The sequence below is a fragment of the Acomys russatus genome, chromosome 3, assembly GCF_903995435.1.
Source record: "Acomys russatus chromosome 3, mAcoRus1.1, whole genome shotgun sequence".
NCBI lineage: Eukaryota > Metazoa > Chordata > Mammalia > Rodentia > Muridae > Acomys > Acomys russatus.
In genome coordinates this window covers 6,236,949-6,255,887 of record NC_067139.1, presented here as the reverse complement: position 1 = coordinate 6,255,887, position 18,939 = coordinate 6,236,949, and positions in this window count along the sequence as shown.

The following is an 18,939-nucleotide window of genomic DNA, read 5'->3' as shown; positions in this document are numbered from 1 at the left end:
TATTTCTGTGTTGGGGTCTAGGCATCTGGAATTATGATGGGTGAGATGTTTCGAGATCTTTGTTGGTTGAGTGCTCCATTCTTTGGCAACTGATACCTTCCTGAGATCTTAGGCATTGCCATAGCTCTGGGGGCCTTCAAAGAATACTTCTGCAATTCAGTGGGTGACAGAGAGAAATAGAGATGCGCTAGGGCTCAAGGTTGAGAAGGGTGTGATAAAGAGCACGAGGGATCCAGGCCACACAATGAGGTAGAGTCCCCTGGGAGTGAAGATGTGACAGGAGGAGGGGCATCTTGAAAGTAGGCCACAGTAGGACTAAGAATAAGCCTGGAGGGACATGAATTAAAGGGTTATAAGATCCTGGGTCTGTAGCAAGTAGTAGAGTCTCCAGTGAATGGATTTGGGGCCGGGGTTGGGGGCACCCATAGGCAGCCTGCAACAGGACTTCAGGTGAGACTGTGGAGATTGTAATAGAGGAAAGGAAGGGAATGGAAATTGCCTACCTATGGTTCAGCCTGGTGTAGCCACTGGGAGCTCCTAGAAGAACATGGTTCTGGACATCAGCAACTGGCACAAAGCAACGAAGATGGCTGGAAAGGAAGGCCCAGAGGATCCCAGGGAATGAGCTAAGCTGGCCTCTCACTGGTTTCTTTTTCTACAATTTAGCATGGCTAATAGGAAATGCGAGATGTCCCATATGGCTGTCGTTAGTTGCTCACATTATATTTCTAAGGAACAGCCCTGATTTTAGCCCTTATTATAAGCAAACTCTGTAAGAAGCTGGAATAACTGTGCCCAGATGGTGGTAAGCTATTAGTTTAAAGAAAGGTCATTCTAGGAAGGTGGCTGAGGTTCTCTATTTCATCATCTCCACAATAGTAAAGGCATTTAATATGAGGTCACTTAATAAGCACTCAGTAAGTGGAATCTCATCTTCTGATGCAATGGCATGGCTGCGGTGTTAATGGTGATCTACAACTTCTAGTGAAGACATACAGAGACCTCAACTTCAGTGCACATTGGGGGCAGTCAGTATGTATGAGAGGATATAATTGTTCCCAGTCACCAGCAAAGAGCAATGAGATAAATTCACTGCCATATAACCCGTGACTCCAGCTTTGCTCATTACAGTAAACATGGAGTAAGTTCTAACCTTCCTCTACGAGATGGTATTTCAGGTCTTTTACTGTAGCCCCTCACATGCTGCATAAACATTTTCCCAAAGTAAAACATTTTGTTACTATGATTTCTTATGAGATGTAGCTTCAGATTTTTTAAAAATAATTTTCTTAAACATACTTAGCCCTTCACAAACACAGTACATCCTATGCTGGCTGGTTTCTGTTAACTTGACAAAAGCTCACTATAACTGAGAAGAAGGAATCCCAGTTTAGGAATTGCCTCCATCACAATGGCCAGTAGGCATGTCCAGTGAGGCACGGTAGGCTCCATTTCAGTGTGGGTAGAAACGCCACTCGGCAGGTAGTCCTGGGTTTTATAAGAAAACCAGTACAGCACGGAAAGTACACACAGGAAAAGTAAGCCAGTCAACAGCATTACTCTGTAGCATCCGTTTTCATTCCTGCCTCAAGTACCTGTCTTGGCTTCCCTCCAGGATGGACTATAACTTGTAAAGAAAATAAACCCTTTTCTCCCCGAAGTTGCCTTTGCTCAGTGGAAAGGGACATAAACTAGGATGTAGCCTGAACTTTTCCTCCACTTGCCATGTTCATCTCATCATAGAACCAACTGCATGGAGAGGACTAGAAATTGTTTGCTGTGCTGCTGTTAGGAAACATCCATTCTCGTGGTGTTGGTCTTTGGGTCCAATGTCCCTGTTCTGGCATCCTTAAGTCACCTTGGATTCAACTCAAGTATCCTGTATCTTCCTGTATCCACAGATTAGGTAATACAAGGGCCTCTTGTAGCACCCTGTGCCACGGTGAGAAACAATATCCTTGAGTTTCTTGCTCATGTAGTTGTTAACAACTATGTGATGCATGCAATCTACAAACCTCATTTTCCTATTTCATTCATTGTCATCAAGTGCTTTATAGGAATACACTAGTGGCCAGTAGTGTGGACAGTGTGATTTGATAGATAATGGACCTATCTCTGGACCTGGCTTTTGTGATAAATCATAGCTTTGACATTTACTCACTGTGTTTCCTTATGAAAACCACTGAGCTTATGGAATTAAAACCAGTTTTACCTGGCATGACTGACTAAAGATTAAAGGAATTAGTTAATATCAAATTCCTATTACAGGGTCCAACACACACACACACACACACACACACACACACACACACACACACACACATTCTATGTGACTTTTGCTATTGGTGATGCCCACAACAGCTAATAGCTAATGGACGTTGCATGGGCAGATTTCACCGAAGAAAAACCACCCTCCTCTTTCCACATGGCAGCCTCTGCCCACAGTGGAAGGAAAGTTCCAGTATCCCTGGGCCCTTACAGCCTGTGGTTGATCATCGGCTCTAGCTTTAGTAGAAAGAAAGTCTACTGTGTGGAAGGAAACAGAGTCCACGTGCTGCCCTCCAATTACATTCTCAAGAAGTCGGCCTGGGAAGGGTCTGGAACCTGCGCAAATGGACCAGCTTCAGTGACATCTCAAGTGGTTAGGGGCCTGTGCTCAAGAGCTCATCTCTAGGACACCTCTCAGTCTCAGGATAAGAGAGAACAGGACAGTGGCAGATGATTAGAAGGAAACTGAGTGAGCTCATGACCTCAGGACTGATTGTGTGTAGACGGAGGGTTCTTTAGAGGAGTTTCCCAGACTTCATGGACTCCATGCAGTGTTACCCAAACCTTTACCTTTCTTTGTGTGTTCAGAACCCAAAGATGGGAGGGGTTAGAGTGAGCTTTATCATATCGCCACTATGAAACTCCTGGGTGCAAAAGTGCCCTCTTGTATTTTTAATCAACAATGACTCATGTTGGCCAACTCTGTTCTTACCATGTGCTCACAGTATTAATTTGTAACCCATTAAATAGAAACACTTACTGAACTCCAAATGGCTCCTGTGTATTATTTAGGGATTTGTTTCAGAATTCTGCCCCAAATCAGCAATCAGGTTCTTTGGTCTATATATTGGAGAAATGATTCCTTTTTACTGCGTGGGAATCAGGCCCCTGATGGTCTTCCTAGTGTCATCAACAGCTTTGGTGCATAAAGTATGGGTCACAGTTCCAGAAAGTCACTGCCCCGAGGATAATGAGTTCTAGACATGAGGCAGATACTTGGAATTCAAGGCCACTAGGCTCAGCCCTAGGGCAAGCAGAGCAGCACAGGAGTCTGCAAGAGGCATTCCTTCACTGGTCCTTAGCTCAGTATGCATAGAACCTCTTACAGTGAGCTCAAATGTGATTAAGAAAGACTTACACGGTACAAGAGAAACACCATGTGCACCTTTCTGACACTCCCATTCTACCCATGAGGGTTGACTTACATCAACTTGACACGGGCTAGAAGAATTTGGGAACAGAGAAGCTCAACTGAGAAAATGCCCCCATCAGACTGTCCTGTCTTGGAGTGCTCAGCTCACTGTGGGTAGCTGTCCTGCATGCCACAACAAAGCAGGCTGAGCAAGCCATGAGAAACAAGGCGGCGAGCAACATTCCTTCATGGCCTGTGATTCAGTTCCTCCATCCAGGTCCCTGTCCTGTTTAATCTCCCTCTGGCATGGACTGTGATGTGAAACTGTAAGCTGAAACAAGCCCTTTCCCTCCCAAATTACTTTTTAAAATTTTTTTCCTTAATTTATTCATATTACATCTAAATTGTTATCCCATCCCTTGTATCCTCCCATTCCTCCCTTCCTCCTGCTTTCCCCCTTCTCCCCTCCCCTATGACCATGACTGAGGGGGACCTCATCACCCTGTATATGCTCATAGGGTATCAAGTCTCTTCTTGGTAGCCTGCTATCCTTCCTCTGAGTGCCATCAGGCCTCCCCATCCAAGGGACGTGGTCAAATATGGGGCACCAGAGTTTGTGTGAAAGTCAGTCCCCACTCTCCACTCAACTGTGGAGAATGTCCTGTCCATTGGCTAGATCTAGGTAGGGATTCAAAGTTTACTGCACATATTGTCCTTGGCCGGTGCCATAGTTTGAACAGGACCCCTGGGCCCAGATCTGCTCGTCATAATGTTCTTCTTGTAGGTTTCTAGGACCCTCCGGATCCTTCTATTTCCCCATTCTCCCATGCTTCTCTCACCTAAAGTCCCAATAGGATGTCCTCTCTTCTGTCCCACTTTCCTGGTAAGTGAAGACTTTCATGGGACATGCCCCTTGGGCTAGTATGCAGATATAAGTGAGTACATACCATTTGACTATTTCTGCTCTGGGCTAACTCACTCATTATGATCAATTCTAGTTCAATGCATTTGTCCACAAATTTCGGGAATTCCTTGTTTTTAATAGTTAAGTAGTATTCCATAGTGTAAATGTACTATAATTTCTTTATTCATTCTTCTACTGAGGGACACTTATGCTGTTTCCATAGTCTTTATCACAGCAATAGGAAAGCAATGAAGACTACTAAGAAAGGGATTTTTCACAAACACAATAGCAGCTAGGGAATGTGTTATCTATGGACAGGCTTGCAGTACATATTAAGACAGGGATACCGACCTGATCTGCAAATCAGGTATGAAGGACACACCCTTCCTCTAGGTCCTCATGACAGTGTGAGTGATGGGTGAATTATAAGCAGAGGATGGATGTGGATTGGCCACAGAAGATGGTTTTAAGCCCCAAATTTCCTTTGTGTGAAGGTCTGTAGAAATTATAGTGTAAGGGAAGCTTTGAAATCTATGTAGCTAAAGCGTGGAGTATCAAAGTGATATTAATAAAAGCAGAAGGTGGGGGCTGGAGAGATGGCTCAGCGGTTAAGAGCACTGACTGCTCTTCTAGAGGTCATGAGTTCAATTCCCAGCAACCACATGGTGGCTCTCAACCATCCACAATGAGATACGGTGCCCTCTTCTGGCCTGCAGGTGTATATGCAGGCAGAACATTGTATACATAATAAACAAATAAATATTTAAAAAAATAAAAGCAGGGGGCAACAGTCAAAATGTTGAAATCACTGAGGATCCTTTCACAGAATCCAGGCACCGTGAGGTAACAGAACTGTGCTTGGAAGTTTTCCAGGCTTGTTCTGCTTTCCTGAGATGCTGGCAGCAAGAGGTTGTCATGGTCAGTTTTGTCCTGGGCTGTCGTCAGACAGACAAAGGAAAGAAAGTGAGAGAAACCAAGCATTTTGGAGGGAGGTCTCTTACTGTGCTCAGGATGCCATAACAGAGTCTTATAGACCAGGCTGTGCAAACAAGAGATACGTATTTTCACACATCTCTAGGGTTATTACTTTTTCTTTTTAATTATTCTTCTCTCATACAATACATCCTGACTAAAGCCTCCCCTTCCTCCACTCCTCCCAATCTTTCCACACCTCTATCCTCTCCTAGACCCACTGCTCCTCATGTGCCTTCAGAAAAGAGCAGGCCTCCCAGTGACTATCGACTGAACACAGTATAACAAGATACAAATACCCTCACGTCGAACCCTCATATCAAAGCTGCATGAGGCAACCCAATAGGAGATAAAGAAAAGGCAGAAGACTCAGAGATACGGGGATGGAGAGATGGCTCAGCAGTTAAGAGAACCACCTGCTCTCCCAGAGGTTCTGAGTTCGATTCCCAGCCACCACTTGGTGGCTCACAACCATCTATAGTATAGTCCGATGTCCTCTTCTGGCATGCAGGTTAAATAAATAAATTTAAAACAAAATGAGACAAACAAACAAACAAACAAACAAACAAAAAAGACTCAGAGACAGCCATAGTCTTACTGTTAGGAGTTCCACAACAACTCCAAGCTAAACAAGCACTTCATATAGGCTCTATGACTGAGCTCCTAGGAGCCCTGCTTGCTTGTGCCCCGTGGTGTCCTTCATCCCTCACTCCTGCAATCCTCCCTGTCCTCCACAGGCAGGGCTGATTCTTATAGCTATATATTCTTTGACAAATCATTTCTGTTTTTCTGAATCTATAATGGGATAATGATACTTCTTTGAAACAAAGCTCAATACACACTAACTGCTCAGTAAATACAGCAAAAAAAAAAAAAAAAAAAAAAGAATGCTAATTTCTATGTACTTATAATGTTATTAACATGTTACATGGCAGGTTAAAATATTACTAATATTTATTTTAAATTATCTAAAATATATGTATCTTTTTATTTTAAAATGTAAAACAACAAATGGAAAGCAAACTTTACCCAAGCTTATCACAAGTTCCAGTTCCTAGCATTGAAGATACTTAATCTTCTCTGTTTTGAATTCTTTTAGTAATTATCAACATAATTCTAAATGGCTTGCACATTTTTTAAATTAACACATTACCTTTTACTTCCTTCTAAATTTCTTTAACTTTTACTTTTACTTCTTATCCCTCTTTCCCAATTTTTTTAAAATTACAATCTTCTATTTTAAATTTTCTGTTGCATGGGTCACATAGATATTATTATTATCAAAATTTTCTGTTTGCTCTGTTCCTAATTTTCTTACTGTCCTTTGAGAAAATTCCATTACTCTCCTTCATATTTGTATATTTCTATGATTTGTTTTTGCTTTGCTGGTTATAATTTTAAATTTTCTCTTTTCTTCTTTTAATATTATATTTTTATTTTTTATGTGTGTGTTTATGTCTGGGCGTGTCTACCGCGTGTGTGGGGTGTGTGTGTGGTGTGTGTGTGTGTGTGTGTGTGTGTGTGGGTGGGTGTGTGTGTGTGTGTGTGTGTACCTGAGTGCAGGTGTCCACGAAGGCCAGCAAAAGGTAGATGTACTAGAACTAGAGTTTGGAGGCAGTTATGAGCTGCCTGGTGTGGGTGCTGGGAGCCGAACCCTGCTCCTGTGCCAGAACTCTATGAGCCCTTCCCTGCTAAGCCATCTCACTAGCCCCTCGCTGCAATTTTTCTGTAAGCACTTCTTTGGGCTATGTGCACCATCCAGACTGTTCCTTCTGCGACCAGCCCCACAGCACTGCCTCTGGCTGCTGCCAGAGTACTGAGCACTGAGCTCATGCCTGTGCACACAGCTCCAGCGCTCTTAGAGTGTAACCAGCCTTAGCTCTGTTGTGAGATCTTCTTTCCTCCACTCTTCTCTGCCCTTTCAACCTCCTGACACTAGATATGGGAGAAAAGCATAGAGAAGGAGGGGAGAAGATCCCTGAATAAAATCAGAGGTCAGGAAGGGGCCAACACTACTGTTAGACTACTTCCTTCTCGTTAAAGGCATCACGCTCCTTGGGGAAAGTTTGATCTTCATCCCCAGGACATCTAATTTCTTGTTGTTGTTTCTTCTTTGTACAGTACTATTTAACAAACTGTGACCAACAGTAACCAACAGCCCACCCTGTCTCTCTGTGGGCCCTAGTATTTATAAACCCTCTGAAAATTTCCCAGAATTCCAAAGGTCACACAACCACAGAAACTATCTGAACCTGATAAAAATCATGCCTCTGCTGGAGCATGAGGCAAATCATAGTCAGCTGATGTGGACAACCTGAAGCAGCCCCATATCCCACACTTGGGATTAAAGCAAAAACATGATCTTATAATCCTTCTCTCTCTCTCTCTCTCTCTCTCTCTCTCTCTCTCTCTCTCTCTCTCTCTCTCTCTCTCTCTCTCTGTGTGTGTGTGTGTGTGTGTGTGTGTGTGTGTGCGCGCGCGCTTATGGGTTTTAAGAAACCAAACTCAAAAAAAAAAAAAAAAAAAAAAGAAGCCAAACTCCAAAATTCTCACTACACTTAGCTGTCAGCTTCTGTAGTGACTGTGTCACATCTTAACTCCTTCTTCTGTCACTCTTTGTTTTAAATTCTTTAATATCAGTATTCATGTGTCTTAGTGTTTCTGATTGTTTCCTTTTTCCACAGCATCTTATTAGTTTTTTAAAGACACCATAGACTTGGAATTTCTTTGGAGATTTTAATTAAAAGTCATTGGCATGTTTTGTTATTGTTTCTATTTTTAATTTTTGTTTTGCTTTCTAAATGATCAGTGAGTTAGTTATAGGACCATTTTCTTTGGCCTATTAGCCTTGCTTTTTATCTCTGCCACTGATGGCTTCTTGATAGTCTCCTGTTCCTGGATCATTAGTTTATAAGCCTCATATTTTTAGCTGTGAATATAGACAGTGCCTGTGTGGGTGTTTTCTGCTGTTATGAAATTCCATTTTCCCCAGGAAACTTCTCTCGCAGTGTAAGAATTACCTGGCAGCCCTGTAGGTGGGTGTTGAACAATACTCTCTTTTTAAACTAAACTGTGTCATTGCTAGCCACCTTCTCAGTGCAGACAGAACCCTCTCACTACCTTCTAAGACAATCATTTCGTGGTCCATTCTTGTCCCCGGTTGCAGGCTATGTGCTGGCAGTCACGTGGGATAGTTGCCCCATGCTTAATTACATTTTATAAGCAGCATACAGAGAACTCTGATCTTCAGCTCCACTTTTGCTCTCACTGAGCAGTTGGCCTGGGGCTGCATGGAAACTCTTTAGTTATCAGTTTCTAACTTGTTAATTTTAGGTCTCTAATATTAGAACTGAACTCCTAACACCTATGACTAATAACTTGTATGGGGTCCGGGTGTATCTTTTAACGGAACATCACACACTCTAGATTTTCCTGACTTTTCTTTTCACCACTGCGGATATTATGCTGTGTTTGTATTTCAGTAGAAGCTGGCTTTGGTGAGCTTCAGGTGAAATCTATCTGGCAAGAGCAAGTCATGGTGATGAACTCACTGCATCCACACCAGACCTCCTTGTCTTAGTCCCCACCGTCTGAATGCCAGTTTCACACCCCTCAGCGTAACACCACCAAGTCTCTTGAGTAAAAACATATGTGTTTCCCTCACATTCCTAACAAAACAAGTAGGAGGCCATTTTATTCTGTGCAGAGATTAGTCTTTATTGACTATTCCAATGTTGTTCCATATAGTTTTCTCTCCTTTTCCATTGTTTTATTTGTATTGTATGTGCATGTATATTTGGTTGCATGTATCTCTGTGTACCCTATGTGTGCCTGGTACCTGCAGAGGACAGAGGAGTGTGTCATAACCCTGGAAGTGGAGTTTCAGATGGTTGCGAACTGCCCTGTGGGTACTGGGTATTGAACACAGGTCCTTAGGAAAAGCTTGTCATGTGAGGTTTCTCTTTCTGGCCCTGTTTCCTATTTATTCTCACTTACTTCTCCAAGTCGGACTTCCAGTAGCCATATTTCATTTCACTACCAGTTTCCAGGCTTTCTGGAATGTTCCGCTGTGCCTGTGCCTCGACTTTTGCTGTGCTCTCACATACTCTGTCTATGCCTCTAACCAAAAAAGCAGGAGCTTCTCATAGTTCCCGTTTTAGTTTCTCACCCTACACTACTCAGGCAGGTGCCCCTCTTTCAGAGACAGAGGGAACTTGGGCATATTGCAACAAAAGAGCTTATCTGTGTCTGAGAGTGCCATTAGCTGTTACATTATAGACTTTTTTGGTGGCATAGTAAGTGCTTGCAGCAGGCTATCAGTAGAATATGTCACTTTATTCTGTCATGAAAGTGTCCGAAGAGAAGAATACAATCGCTTCTCTTGGCTCTTTGCTAGTACGATGTACTAGAAGGGTGCAGTGAAATATTGGATACTGGAACATTATATGGAAAAGATGTTTGTTTAATCTCCTTCAGTGGATGAAAGCTGAAAGACATAGTGGTGACTCTGATGATCAACTCCCCCTGCCCCTACAATGATATACAGAGAGTATCATCACAGTGGCAGCTCATGTGAAAGCAACAGATTACGTGGTACTCTGGTTGGTTGGTTGGTTGGTTGGTTGGTTGGTTGGTTGGTAGGTTGGTTGGTTGGTTGGTTGGTTGGTTGGTAGGTTGGTTGGTAGGTTGGTTGGTTGGTTGGTTGGTTGGTTGGTTGGTTGGTAGGTTGGTTGGTAGGTTGGTTGGTTGGTTGGTTGGTTGGTAGGTTGGTTGGTAGGTTGGTTGGTTGGTTGGTTGGTTGACGGTTGTTGTCGTCATTGTCAAGTTGACATGTTAAGATCATCTTAGAAGGAAAAAAAACCTCAACTGTGAAAATGTCTCCCTAAGATTGGCCTGAAGTTAAGGTTGTGGGAGCATTTTCTTGATTAATGATTGATGGGGGAAGGCCATGTGTGGTATAGGAAACCAGGTTGAGCAAGCCAATAAGGAAGATTTCTCATGACCTTTGCTTCAGTTTCTGCCTCCAGGTTCTTGCCTTGAGCACCTTTCCTGATTTCCCTTTATGATAGACTGTGATCAACACGAGCAAGCCCACCAGCCCTTTCCTCCCCAAGATGCTTTTGGTCATGGCATTTTATCACAGCAATAGAGAGCCAACGAAGACATGTGACAAGACAAGAATCCAGAAGCAAGAGCCAGTCTTGTTCTCTGGTAGCCACTCTTTCTGAAGAACGAATCAGAATGTGGTGTCCGTGTTCTACCTCAATCTCTTCTGATGATGATATCCTGGTGACAGATGCTTTGAGCTGCGCTGCATCTCACACAGGTTTTACTGCTCTGTGTGCTGCTGTGCCAGGGAGCAGCCTTCTATCACATAGTCCCACAGGGACACTCTTAGACCACATAGAAACCGTAGTGTAGAGCTGACTTCATGTCTTACCAGTTGCAGGATGATGCAGGACTTTGCCGTTAATGCTTATTTCTTACATCTCATTCTTTGTTCCTTGTACATTTACTGAATCAGATTTTCCTATTGGGCCTCAGGTCAACATGCACAGCTGTGTAAAGACCACAGACCACATAAGGGACTTGCAGTCAAACTTGCTGGCACCTGGGTCTCTAGTACTGCGTTACCCCAATCAGCTTTTTGAAACAAACAATATTCATCACTTTGCTCCAATCACCCTTTATTTTCACCTCTGTGGTTCCTTAGCCTTCATGCCTTGGCTCTTTGAACCTTTATTACTTCTACTTTCATTTTAAAAAATCTTTTATAAATATATTTATTTTCTGCCAGTTTCTAATTTTCTGGGAAAGTAAGATCACACATTCTTTCCCTACTTAGAGGTTTATTGTATTAGTCGTAGATGAAATCTATCCCTGGTAGTCAGTCAGCACATCCACCCTTGTCCACTCACTCTGCCCCACGTAGTCACTGATGTGCTCCTGACACCATAAATGGATTGGACCTTCTCTGGAAGCTCCACCAAAACACACATGGAATCATAGGGCAAATGTGCTTTCATGTTCTCTTTCCTCTGGAGTTTTGAGATTCATCCATTGTTTGTTACTGCTAACTAGAATTACATTGTACGGACGCATTGTGATTTATTCATGGAATTATATAGTCAGTGATTGGACCTTTGGGTGCCTTCCAGTTTTTAGGTATTGCCAATTAATGTGCCCAAAGCCCAGACGTAGCTTGTGTGAACGTCCGTTTTCAGTCTTCTTGAGAAAACGCCTTATCCTTTGAGTGTAGTGATGATTGTTGGCTGACAAAATGCTTCAAAAATGGAAACTTTAAGTGAGTAAATTTGGTCTTTCTGTGGATTCCTGATTAAATAAATATGGCGCATCACACCATGGGATAGTATACAGAAATAAAAGTAACAAACTACATAGAAATTAAGTGAATTTCTAGGGAATTAAGTTGAATGAAAAACATCCTACTTTAGAAACTATGTGGACTACATGGCTTTACTAGATAGTATTACTGAAGTTTAAAAAAAACCCGTAGAAATGGAGAGTTGACGGGCGATCTCCAAGGGTAAGTGACAGTCACACAAGGAAGAGCATGTCAGTATGATGAGCACAGAAGAAGCCTCAGAGTGATGGACCAGCCAGGATCCTGGTGGTGTCATTTCAATACAATGACACCACAACCCTGCCTCTGATATCATACTTTAGTTTTACCATGGGAGGAACCGGTGCAAATGTTACATAGGTCTTTTCACTATCATTTTTCTCTACCATACTTTCACATGAACACATACATGAAAAGCCTAGCATTTTGTTTCAGGTGTGGTGGTGCACACATGACATCCCAGCTCCTCGAGGGCCTAAAATAGATTCTTATTAGGGCCCAGGAGTTTAGGGCAAGCTTGAGCATTATGAAAAGAAAGTGCCTCAGAAACAGTGATAACTCCGTTAAGTATTGTTTAAAATTCTTTCCAAGTGTGGAGTGCCTCCTCACCCCGAAGGTCACTCTTGGGTTCCCTGTAAAGGAAGTCTCTCTTTGCAGGCACATAGCACTGAAATCAGTTACCTGAGAAATTTTGTTTCTCCCACATACTCCCCAGGAATCACAGGCACTTCTTGGAGCTTCCCTTCCTAGATCACTGCACACACTGCAGGGAGTGACTCCGCACACCCGAGTCAGACGGGTCTCTCCAAAGACATGGACACCAAAAGAAGTCAGCTCATCTTCTAATGCCGTGAGCACAGGCTCTGTACTTTTTTATTTTTGCCTTTTGAATTTAGAGCACAAATTCCTAAATTCTCAACAGCAAGGTATCAATTTTATTTGAATATCAATGTCTCAGTGTTTGCAATTTTTTTGTCAATAACCTGTACTGTTTGCCTCCAAACATGACCTTATCTCTTGTTTATTTCCAAAGGAAAATAATTGAGTAGCAAAAAATTAAAATAAAAAATTTAAGTTAAAAGAAACTTTAACAATGGGGAAATATGTTATTTTACTGCTAAATTTCTACCCTAAGGCATATGACTAAGTGGTCTTTAATGCTGTACAAAGAAAGGAAAATACTTTACTACGTATTTGTATAAAATTTATGGGCATAACATTATGCCATGTGCGAATGAAAATAGCTTTTATGAACAAGACAGTAGATGCCCACTTACAAGCAGATGCATCTGTTCCCAGAGGACTCTAGTACTTAGTGCATGAACACGGAACGTATAAGGTTAGTAAAATTCCCAACTTCTTAGCCGGAAGGCAGAAATTCTAAATAACACTTCCTACCCATGAGCAAAATGTTTCAGTCAAACCAAAAGATGTTTCAGAAGAAAAATATATACCATGAATTTGAATAAAAGATTGAGAGAAGTTAAAGGAATAAAGTGATTTTGCTCTCTTAAGCACTCATAATTGAAGTGGGATCTTCCTTAATTTGCATGAGAGTTTATGAAAAGAGAAAAGTTTTATAATATCTGGGAAGGGCAGTTCTCTGGTTTATTCTAGAGGGACTAATTATAAATAAAATGTTTTAGCATGTAGGCAGGTGTTTGTGAATATGCTACTTTTTGATTAATGTAAAAAATATTCTAATTAGATACTGGCATTTTTTCCCACACCTGGAGAGGCAAAAAATTAAGTAGAGAACGGATTCTTTCTACATTTAATTTCACAATTACCAAATAAAAAGGTTTAAAAGCCTCATCTTACAGAAGAGACAGTCAAAGGGTGATGTGGTTTGCCAGAGTCACACACCAGTTAAGTGGCTGATCAGGGCTGGAAGCTGATCCCCTCATCTGGGACTCATGGTCATTCTTTTAAAGTAGAAACCCAAGGGACCAACTCCTGCAGCCACAGCCCGGGGAACTTCCCAGAGCAGGGAGGAAAGACTGCACGAGCCTGAGGAACAAGAAATCTGCTACGAGATTAGTGGTATCCTGCAATATGGCTTACCTAAGTAAGACCTGAACAAGGGCAATACCAACCATGGAAAGCTCAGAGGACTCTACACCTGGACGAAGAATTCTAGGCACCTAAGGGATGCTGAGAACGGGAGAAGAGTCGCTCCTCATGAGGAAACTTTTAACTTACTATCCAACAGTAGTGGTCAGCCTTGAAATCATGTCCGTGCAACACTGGACAGACATGGCAGGATGTGTCGATATCTTTATGCTTATGTCTGTAACAATAACAAAGAAGAGGAGCCGAGGAGTTTGAGAGGGACTGAGGGCATGGGAGGAGTTAGAAGAAGTTACAGGAAAGGGGGGAAGTGATGTGACCACATCATTATCGTCTTCTTCATCATCTTCTTCATCATCTTCATCATCATAGTCATCATGACGACTCGTCCTAGGGGACTACGGTGGACTCGAATTCAAAGACTGTCACTTGGTTAAGGGAATTTTCAAAAGAGTGTCTTTGCAGTCGCAGAACTGATCAGAACTGGCAAAGTGCTGCACATTATAGGCCTAAGCAATGCTGAGCATGCGTTAATTTCATGTTAGTTAGATGCATACTTGCTGAGTGCCACTCGGGAGCACAGACTGTGCTTGGATGAAAATTGGCCTCTGTGGCTTTACTGAGGTCTCTATAGGAAGGAATGTGAAGAAGTAGGTACTTTTCACGGGGGGGGGGGGGGTGGAGGGGGGGGGGGGGCTAAGTTTAAATAAAATGTGCTTCGGGAACTACAAAGTGTGATGACAAGGACTGTAGGCCTACGAAAACACGGGCATTTGACCCTAAGAGCCTGGGTATTAAGGTTTGCTCTGCAGCCTGCAGCACTGTTGAAAGGTAATGGAATCTCAGGAGATCAGTGCCAAGTAGATGACTGGGGACTCATTTTTCTCTCACAAAGCCATAGGGACCAGTTCCACAGGTCCACTTCTGAGCAGCAACTGAAGAGGACCTGAAACCAGGAGCCAAAGGAAGCCTTTTTGTGTGTGTGTGTGTTGTTAGCTTCAGGTATTTGGTCACAGCCATAGAAGGCTGCTAACACAGCTGGCATAGGTGGGTTACTGCAAAGGCACACTAAATGTACTGTTTTTCATTTGCATTTTATTTGTATTTATTACAAAAGCACTCCAAGGTGAACAAACAGAAATGCGTATCATTAAACTTAATTGCCTCACAGTGTTTTATCTAACGATACCTACTTAATTGTGTTTCATCTCTTGAATTGCTTTGGATGTTTAGTTTACCCTGTTTCGCTGTCATAAGTAGTAACGCAATTGACACTCTTGTACACACTTGAAAAACTTTTCCTTGCGTCATACTTGCCTACCATGTGGGAGGCTCCGAGTTCAGTTCTTCGTGTCACAATCTGTGACATTTGCAAGTAAATTACTAGGAATGAGGTTGTTGGGCCCAAACACGGATGTGTGGCATTGGTTGCTGCCTGTTCCTAAACTGTCCCTTCTGGGAGTGTATCAAAGCCATGGGGACTGAAGGGAATTCTGACTCCTTTCCCACTCTGTTTTCAATCCCCGCTGCTCATCTGCTGGTTGATATTTTCAGAAAGGAAGTTGTTTTTTTTTTTTTTTTAATGAATAAAATTTAAACTTCCTAACTGCAAGTGATTCCATCCAAACTTAGATTACTCTGCACCCTATAGCTTTAGCTCTCCAGCTTTGCTAGAGTATTTCCTGGATCTGGTCGAATAGATTCACCACACAGGAGAAGCAGGGCCTGTCTTCCTTTAGTATCAGCCATACAAACTCCGACTACGTAGATAACATCAGTTGTCTCACAGCTCATCGCTCTGCACTAACAGAGACCCCAAACACTAACTGTTCTCAGCCCTCGGGACTTTAGGTTTCCAGCCTGACCTCCAGTTACTGAGTCTACCCTGCTCAAGCCCTCCTCATCTCCAAAACCACCAGACGTCTCTGTGCATCTCGGCCTTGCTTCTGGGTGACCTTCTGATTAAAACCAGGGAAATTAAAAATTAGGCCAGCAGCAAGGAAGATATTTGGAAATACTTCCTATGGATGGGAGTGGCTTGCGGTGTTGACATATAATAACCTCACAGCACTAAAACACTAAACCTCTGAAACCTCAAGCGAACAGGATACAATAACAGATAATTAAAAAAAGGAAAAGAAATGTGGGTGGCTTACATAACACCAGAATGCTTCAATACAAACTCCAGATAACAATTAAGTGAATTAAGTGCTGTTTCATACATCACATTAATAAACATATTAGCTTAAAAATTACAAATACACCAGTCCAGTGTTCAGTGAAGTGGATAAACTTATGCTATAGATGGAGAAATTGCTGTTGTCTTCCCGGAAGGCAATTTGACAGGGTCGTTCTTTTCACATAGCTGTTTCCTCACTCCCGGCCACAGAAGGAAAGGAAGTCACGGATGAGGTAAAGATGAGCCACACAGAAGTGTCTACCCCTAGCTTACTTTATCAGCAATCACAAGCTGCATGGGCGTGGTGTGTGCATCCAGAAATGGCTCCGGAGATAGCAGCGCTCGCTGCTCTGGCCGTTCCCAACACCCAGTTGGCAGCTCACAAATGTCTGTGACTCCAGTTCCAAGTGAACGGACACTTCTTTTGGCCTCTATGTATATACTCATACACATAAAATAATACATATTTTTTTCAAGTATAGATATCACTTTAAATAAAAACAAATGTACTAGAAATCATGTGGAAATAGCTTCACCTGTTTTCTGAAGGAAAACTTTCACAAATTCCAAAAGGCCAAGAGTAGAGAAATGTTTAAACAATAATTTGAGTGGTATGGGCTTCCGGAACCTTTTAATAAGGTTGGGAAGCATACAATATAGTATGAAATATCAAATATTACTGGGGGAACAAAAGGAAGTTTGCTATACACTCTACATCACCCAGACAGATGCATACCTGGGGAAATCAAGGCACTGCAAATACATTGTGTGTGTTTGTTCTACTTCTTTTCTTTGTAATTGACTAATAGGCATGTATATTGTTTTAAAATTACAAAATAAAATTATATTACAGGTTTGCCAGAAATCTTGCGTGGATCATCACCTCTCTCTTCTGTTTTCTCTTCTCCCTATGTTTTGGCATCTGTCCTGGTTAGTCTCCTTGTCAGCTTGACACAAACTTAGACATGCGTGAGAGCAGGATATTTTAACTGAGAAAAATGCCTCAATAAGACTGGCCTGTAGGTGGGTCTCTGAGGTGTTATCTCCATTACTGATCGATGTGGCAGGGTCTAGTCTGTTGCGGGCAGTGCCAACCTGGCCTGATGTCCCTGGAGTGTATAAGAAAGTCCGCTAACCAAGCCATAGAACGCAAACCAGTAAGTACCACACCCCATAGCCTCTGCATCATCAGTTCCTGCCTCCAGGGTGCTGCACTGAGCTTCTGCCTGACTTCCCTGAATGATGGAGTACAAGCTGCAAGAGGAAATGAAATCCTTTCCTTCTCGAGTTGCTTTTGGGCCATGGTGCCCTATCGCAGCAACAGAAACCCTAACTATCACATGGCACATGGCCACTGAACTGACAAACTATTTTCCTGTGAAGAGCACATGTTTCTCAAAAGTACGAGCTGCTGTTCTTGCAATGCTGGGACATGTAAGAGTCAAACTTAGATGCAAGATGACTAAATTCAGGGATAACCGCATACTTGCAAATATCAAAGGTTTCATTGAGTTGGTTTCCATTGTTTTTGTTTTGTTTTGTTGAATAGACAAATGTCTTAGTTACTGTTCTATTTCTTCGAAGGGGCATCATGACCAAGGCAGCTCTTACAGAAGCTGTCTTATGAAAGAGAGCGCTTCGCTGCTTACAGTTTCAGAGGGCTGGTCCATGGTCATCATCGTGGGAAGTGTGGCAGCTCGCAGCATGCACGGCGCAGGAGAAGTAACTGAGAGCTTTACATTCTGATCCACAGGCAGAAGGCAGAGGGGCGGGGGAGAAGACTGAGTTGAGCTTGGTATGGGTTTTTGAAACCTTAAAGCCCACTCCCATTAACACATCTACTACAACAAGACCACGCCTTCTAAGCCTTCCTAAGCAGTTCCTTTAGCTAGCCACCAAGCTTTCAGATGTGTGGGTGTATGCTCATCCAAACCACCACAGCCAGCTGTTGGTACGGGGCTGAACGGGTCTTCTGCGGCATCTGTCCAATGCAGAACTCGCTATTGATGCTGTGTCTCTCTTGCTAAGGTATATTTATACTTTAGTGGATCTCTCGGCTGAAGAATGAGTCTCAGTTTTTCCCACTTGGAACTTGTCTTCATCACTGATGTGAAACAGTACTTTGGTTAGTCAAATGTTTGGGGAGCTTTTCTTTTTTTGTTCTTTAACATGCCAAAGTCTATTTCAGTAAAGCACATTTTCGCGTATCTGATAGCCCAGAACAGTCTACTTTCATTCAGACACTTCCTCTATGACTTCCTTGGGCATGTTGTCAGAGACCTCATTTAGAACATTTAGTCTTAAATATTCTAGATTCAGTAGCAGTTGATTGCATTTCCTCCATCCTCTTCCCACTTGTATATTTTTTTAAAAATCACACCTACAGCCTGCATGCATTTATTCTCAGATACCAGCAAAATCACCTAAATTACGTCTGAAGATTACTCATCAAAGAAATGTATTCTCTTATGAAATTATTAATAGTTTGAGAATGACCATTTATAAATGAAGATGGTTATGATTCTAGTTTTTATTTTAAGTAATGAATGCTCTCTCTCCCTCCCTCCCTCCCTCCCCCCCTCTCTCTCCTTAGCTCTTATTTTATAAGGGGTGGGACTGTGGTCAGAGGTTGGGTCCCCGTTCTGATCTGCGGAGTGGTACTTGAAGCCTCATGGCGTCTCTCTTACCTTCCCAATGCTTTGGTTCGTCATCTACAAAGGTAGGTAATCAGAACATCTTCCTCCAGGATAGCTTCAGGTAGTGAACAAACCAAAATATTTTAGCTGGAAAATTTTAATTGCTCACAGAATGTCAACTATTATTAGTTCAGCCGCAGTACAAAGATTAGCAAAAAAGTAAAATAAATGAGCAGATTTCTCCCACACTCTTCCCTTTATTATAAATGTTACTATTTCGTTGTTGGATCTTACACTGGGAGTGGGCTTGAGAAAGAAGCACTGTGGATTGTTCAAAACAGCTTGGTGAGGTGTGTGGCACAAGCCTGTAACTTCTCTGCTGACTCTGTGGCCAACCGGTGCTATGGTAGCAAA